Raw genomic sequence first — 6,878 nt, 5'->3', positions numbered from 1 at the left:
AATTGGGTGGTAATTTAAAGGATTTTCTTATCCAAACCTGCTTTTTTAAGGATAGGTGTAACCATTGATTGCTTCAAGTCGTCTGGTACCTTACCTTCTCTAAGTGATGTATTTATAAACGTACATATAGATTTAATAAGCAGCGGGGGACACGTTTTTATAATTACGGAGGCACATGAGTTCCCATTGCAACTAGAAGGTTTCAATTTTTCTATGTCCTGCAGTGTTTTCTCTGAATCTGGCAAAAAGTTAAATTCAGCTACTGTGATTTCGGTGTTCATGGGTGTTTGCTGTGAGGAAAGTACCTTAGCAGGTAACAAATTCTTTCTTTCTACCATTCCTTTTCTAATTCCTAGGAGTTTATCTCTTCCATACCATTTTGTATGCGCTGGCACGATGCCGAATCTCTGATCTCTATTTGGTCTTCTGGCGGAGGGGGTGCTTCCTGTTCTTTCAATATTTAAAAAATGGCCCTGGCATCCAATATGGTATTCGCAATACGTGAGTTATGAAAATGACTCTTAGCGGCCAGCACTGCGTTTTTATATTCCTTCACTAGTGTCTTATACGATTGAAGGGATATCAGAGTGGGATCAGTTTTCCAGGTGTAATAAGCCTCGGTCATTGCCGATTTATGCTTTCTCAGCTCCTCTGTAAACCATGCTTGACTTTTTTGGTCTAAGTTTTTTTTTCTTTGGTTTCAGTGGAGCTAGAGTATTGGATATGCTAGCCATACTGCTAGTCAGGCAAGCAGACATGTAGTTAAGAGGTGTGTCAGAGGGGAATCCAATATTCCAAGCTAGTAATGGTACTATATTGTTAAGGGTAAGACGTTTTAGGTAATGGGCTAACATGTGTCCTTTGGATTGATTTTTTTGTTTCACTTACAACGGCACAATTAATGAAAAATGAATTAACATGTGGTCCGACCATGGGCATGACGTAGTGGATACATCCTGGCAAATGGTATTCAATGTTGCTACCCAGTCTTGCGTGTCTCCTAGTACATGGGTTGGTACTGTCACTTGCTGATAGAATCCTAGATCAGCAAGTGAGTGATCTAAATTACTTGCATGAGAGTCTTCTGAGTCACCCAGCCAAAAATCTATATCTCCCAGAATTATAAAGCGAGTAAGGGCTTTATAATTGGTAGGCGGTAAATCAGCACAAAGTTAATTGTAGCCTTAGTGTTCATTCCAATTTTAATAAACAGGGAGTTGATTTGTTCCTTGATGAACCCCGGGATTTCCTAAATGGAAAGCTCATTATTTAGGAGAAAACTCTCCATTCCACTTCTCTCCCCTCTACTACTCTCCTCTCCACTACTCTTCCTTCTCCAATTTACTACTCTCCACACTACACTCACAACACTCTTGCCCTCCTTGCCCCAGTCACTCTCCCAATACCCTTTCTCACACAGCCACACTCACTCTCCTACACTCCCACTTAGTCTCACTCACTCACGTTCACCAACATACACACACTCTCACAGCCAATACCACTTTCTATCACCAATTCATGCTTGATGCGCTCAATCTTCCACGCTCCCCTGCCCCATCCTTTCTCCACCTGGTCTCTCAGTCTGCCTTTTCCTCTTTTGACCTCCACCGAACAACACACACTGCTCCTTTCCAAGTGTCCCCTTGTATGCTCCTCCTACACCTTCCAGTGGTCCCCAAGCTCACCTTGTTCCCGAGGCCAGTCGCTAGATTGTTCTTTCCCCTGGGTCGTGGTGTACAGCCATGCTATATTGGTGTCGCCAGTCTGGACATATTTTCTAACTGTGGGCCTGATCACGACCTCGGCGGTAACCCTTAAATCCACTGGTGGCGCTATTACCGCCGGATTTAATGTCCGCCGAATCAGGGCTTCGGCGGATTTCGCCCCAGCTCTTGGCTGTAAGAGTGCAAATTTCCCCCATTGAGCCCAATGGGGAATGGGGAATTCCCAAATGGGCTCAATGGGGAATGGGGACTTCCAAGTCCGCCCAACTCGTGATCCTGCGCAATAAGTGCCGGGGGCTATGGCGGTCGCGCTAATAGCCCCCGCGCTAATTCTGAATAATGTATAAAAAGAGTTTGAGGAGATCTTATCATGCATTTTGGAGGGTAAATCAGATCTTCAGCACCTTTCCTAGGGGGATGAGGGGAGGTGGAACGATATGCTATTAAGGTATGGGGTAGGGATGGGGTATCCTTAAAAGACAAAAATTAATACCATGCCTTGTCCAATAGTGCCCTGCTACTCTCCTGGATGTTGTCTCCCCCCATGTGATCCTCCCTTATATAGCCACCCCCAGGGTCAGGATTAGATTGAGGCTGCCGTCCCTTGGCTACACAGGGAGGGGTCACCGCTGGGAAAGGAGTGATGACGCCATCAGATTCATCACAATGGTTACATAATAAATATCTTTGCTTCCCCTCAAAATAGCCATTTATTGATGTTTATTATTATCATCTCACGAAGAAAAACATATTGACACCCTGTTTTAGCTTTTTTTCAGCTGGCACTGGGGCATGCTCTGTACCATTTTCTCAATTCCACATTCCAGGCTTCATCGGGACATGATACATGAGTCAGTTCACACTGGTTGTGCCCCATTATTTAGATTTTCTTTTGTACTCTCCTAGACATGTGTCCACAGTTGGTACCATCCAAATTCATATACTTCTCCCTATTGTACAACCATGTCAGTCGCATGTACACAAGAGTACCCGCCTTTTGATATCCTCCTGGTCTCATTCACTGTGAAGCACTGTATCCAGCAGTACAAAAAGTTTGTTCTATTGATTACAGTGCTTCACAGCTCTGTATGACCCACAAATAGTGGGTTTAGATGGTTTGCCTGCTGAGGTACATATTACAAAGTATATAATTTCAGGAATGAGAGTAGGAGGGTATGAGACCAGGAGGATATTGAGAGATGGGAACTATCCCATCCAGTTTTTGCTCCCTTAAGCCTTAAGTGAAGCCAGAAGTTGGAGTGATCAGAAGTGCATGGTGGATAGAAAGTGGGATGAGTGAGGTCATGTGACCTGCTCACGGAGTTGCTGATATTGGAGGCTGTTTAGGTTTTCACTGCTGGTGTCCCTTAAGTGAAGGCTGTGGTGGGTGTGGTCTGCAGTGAACGGCTGGCAGAAGGCAGGCAGATCAAACTCAGGTGACCTGCTCTCTCCGCGTTTGTTGCTGGAGGCTGTATTGGCTTATGTTGTTAGTGTCCCTTAAGTGAAGCCAAAGGCGGCTGTGGAAAGTAGTGAGTGGCGGGCAAAAGGCAGGAAGAGCAAGGTTACATGACCTGCTCTCACCACTTCTGCTGCTGGAGGCTGGATTGGCTTACACCTCTGGTGTCCCTTAAGTGAATATAGAGATGGGCATGGTCAGCAGTGGATGTAGGTCTGAAGGTGGAAAAGAGCAGGGTCACGTTTAGTTTAGTTTCGTTTATTATTTGTAGAGCGCACCTAACCCTGAGATATTTGGGCACTTAAGCTTGGGTAGTTGTTACAAATACAATAACATTGAAGCATTTGACAAAATGGCTCATTGACATGTGTTACATATTGGCCAACATACCGACATCGGGGATGTATACAAAGGGGATGTAATAACAGAGAAGCTATTGACAATTGGCGGTTGACTCATGTTACATATTGGACAACAAGCTGGCATAGGAGGTGAAAACAAAGAGTAGTGTGACAAGAGCCCAGGCAGGACTAGGGACCCTCCTGCACAGGCCAGTCACTAGCTACATAGCAGAAGCAGTAAGATCAGCACAACAGACGAAGAGTAAGGCAGAAATTAAAAGTGGTGGAGACGGTCAGAACTGAGTTTAATGTTGCTGGGCGAAGAGCCAATCTTTCACTTTAGCTCTAACGGTCCAGAAAGATGGTTCGGCCCTGATGGCTGTGGGAAGGGAGTGCCAGCGCTTCACTGCTAGCACAGGGAAGCTGGGCCCACCTGCAGTTTTCAGTTTGTACTTAGGTATGTTGAGGCAATGTGAGTAGGAGGATCTTATAGGTCTGGTAGATTGGTTCCTGGAGAATTTGTCCGCCAAGTATTTAGGGGCTGTATTAGAAAGGCATTGTGATAACTGGCGTACACAGAGAGATTCTATCACGCACTGGGAGCCAGTGTGTATCCCGTTTTATGGCAGAGATGTTGTTAGATCGTGGGATATTTAAGGCTGAGCCAAGAGCATTATTCTGTAGCACTTGGAATTTATTCAGATTACGTTCGGTGGAGCTTATGAATAAGGTGTTGCAATAGTCCAACTTGGATAAAATCAATGCCCTGGTGAGAGTGAGGCAACTATTAGAAAGGTAAGGTTTGCAGGCATTGATCAATTTATTGGTATATGCTGTAGCTGAGGCTGTGCCATTGACTTGTCTTTTGAGGGAGAGTGTAGTCTAAATAGACGCTTAGTGTTTTGACTTCACTGGCGACTTTGATGATGTTTCCATCAATGTTAAAAGTCTTGTACCGCGTATCTAGTTTGTTTAGACGAGCTTGAGATCCAATGATAAGTAGATCCGTCTTATTGTCGTTTAGACAAAGGCTATGGGCGGCCATCCATGCCTGAATTTGAAGGTAGATTTAATGTATCATTTTAGAGTCTATGTCATAGCAGCCAGTGAGTGTGATGAGGACTTGGGTGTCATCTGCATAATTCGTGTAGGTGACACCCAAGCTATCAAGATGATCAAAGAGGAGCTTTGTGAATATATTGTAGCTAGTGGGCAAGACACAAGAGCCCTGTGGGACTCCACAATAGATAGGTACTGGATCGACAGACGCTGTCGGTGCACAGATCCTCATTGTTCTGTTCGATAGAAACAATTGAATCCAGCTAGCGGCGTTCGGAGAGAACAAAGCATCTGTTCTCAGATGTTTGGTAAGGATCTGGTTGTCAACGAAATCAAATGCTGCTGAGAGGTCCAGCAGTAGGAGGATGCTAGGTTGCCTTTGTCTTTGGCCTCATCCGTTTGGATTTTTAGATCCAAGAGGGTGGTTTTAGTGCCATGCCTGGGTTTAAAACCAGATTGGCGCAGGCCTCAGAGATTGTTGTCCTCAAGCTGTTTTTGTATTTGTAGATAGGCCGCTCTACCTAATATTTTTAGGAGGAATGGAACTGTCGTTATAGGTCTGTAATTAGTAGGTATGTTTGGATCTAGATTAGGTTTTTTTGAGGAGAGATATAACCCATGTGACCTGCACTCACCACGTTTACTGCTGGAGGCTGGATCAACTTACACTGCTAGTGTGCCTTAAGTGAAGCCTGAGGTTGGCGTGGTCAGCACTAGGTGGCAGGCAGAAGGCAGGAAGAGGAATGTGACATGTCTCTGGCTTACCTGGGATGCAGGTAGCAGGGGTTCCAGTTCTTTCCAGGCGCAAACAGGACTAAACAGAAATTGCCCTTTTCTTCGTCTGCACTTCGATTTGAACACCCGGATGATAGACTCCCCCTGTGATATAGGAGTTCAGAAATTAAAGAAAAGTATAGGACTGAGCAGTGGGATGGTGCAGATATCACTTGATCTAATCCACTTGCACCAGCTGACCAACTGCAGGAGAAAAGTTGCTGGAAGGAAGCTTACGTGGGGAAAGAAGGGCAGGTTTAAGAAAAAGGGCACCAAAAGAGATGCACCACAAGATTAGTAGTGATTAGTAGGTTGGTGGGGCAGAGGTCACATACACCAGATGACCAATTGCATGTGTCTGGAGTAAAGATCTCTACTTGTTGGATGTTTTCATGGATAGTGGCTAAAGAGGGTTCCTTGAATGGAAAATGTGCTACTGTGATAAAGCAGTGGCATCACCACAAAATGGGTGCCTTCGGATTCCCTGTTTGCTTTTCTTGCTTGTGAGTAGTGCTGCGAAGATCAGGATGACTTCAATAAGTTATTTGGGCTTTTCAGACTTTTTTGGGATAATCTTGCAAAGGGACAAAGTCCAGCACAGTACTTGTCCTAGAATCAGCATGCTTAGTGCCAACATCAAGCTCCTGCTGTGTTCCTATGATACTGCCTAGAGATGATGGCACTGAGCTACAAGGAGCCACGTTAGTGGGACATGGACACTACAGCTAGCATACATTGCTCATCCTGTCTTCCAGCAGCAGGTGAGTACCACAATAACAAAGCAGAATGTGACACTGATTCTGGGAAAAGTGTCCGACTGTATAGGCCAACTTCAGTTTAGTATGGTTGAGGAACGACATCTGCTCTTAACTCTGCAACTCTGCTCTTGCATGGTGTCATGCTACTTTAACATTGTTTAAAGTTGGTGCCACAGCTGGGCCTTATAAAGGGACACATCCTTACTGTTTGTATTACAAGCCGCTCATGAAGCACATGGGGTTCGCTTAAGAGCAGAGCTACCCACTCGTATTTTCTCCATTCGGAAGATGAATTCCTGCATGCTTTATGAGCAAACATAATTCCAGTTTCTTCCCTTATGCCTGTACTGGCCATTTAGTGGGTACATTTCAGTTTGTGTTGTGGGAGGTGAGATACATAATTAATAGGTTTAATCCCCGGCTACACAAAGGAGTTAACATGCCTACTGTGCAAGTACAAATGGGCCATGGTAGAGTAATACAACAGGAAGTGGCTTGCAATATAAGGGACATTTTATTAAGCAAATAATTTCTCTAGATATTGATTGATTGATATTTTATTTCTATCGCGCTGGTACACAAGTGTTTCAGAGCGTGACAAGGCAAGGGAGGGGAACAGGGGAGAAAAAAACAGCGCTCTTACTAGGCCCAGTGACATTGAGAACGTGCAAGTGCATGGGAGAGGGGGGAGGGGAAAAGTGCATGGAAGGGGGGAGAAGTGGAAAGTGCGAAGCAGAGGAGAAATAGATAAATAACAATAAATATA

This window comes from Ambystoma mexicanum, chromosome 5p (genome assembly GCF_040938575.1).
Source record: "Ambystoma mexicanum isolate Mex_15411 chromosome 5p, UKY_AmexF1_1, whole genome shotgun sequence".
NCBI lineage: Eukaryota > Metazoa > Chordata > Amphibia > Caudata > Ambystomatidae > Ambystoma > Ambystoma mexicanum.
The sequence above is the reverse complement of the archived record's forward strand: the minus strand, read 5'-3'. Positions refer to the sequence as shown.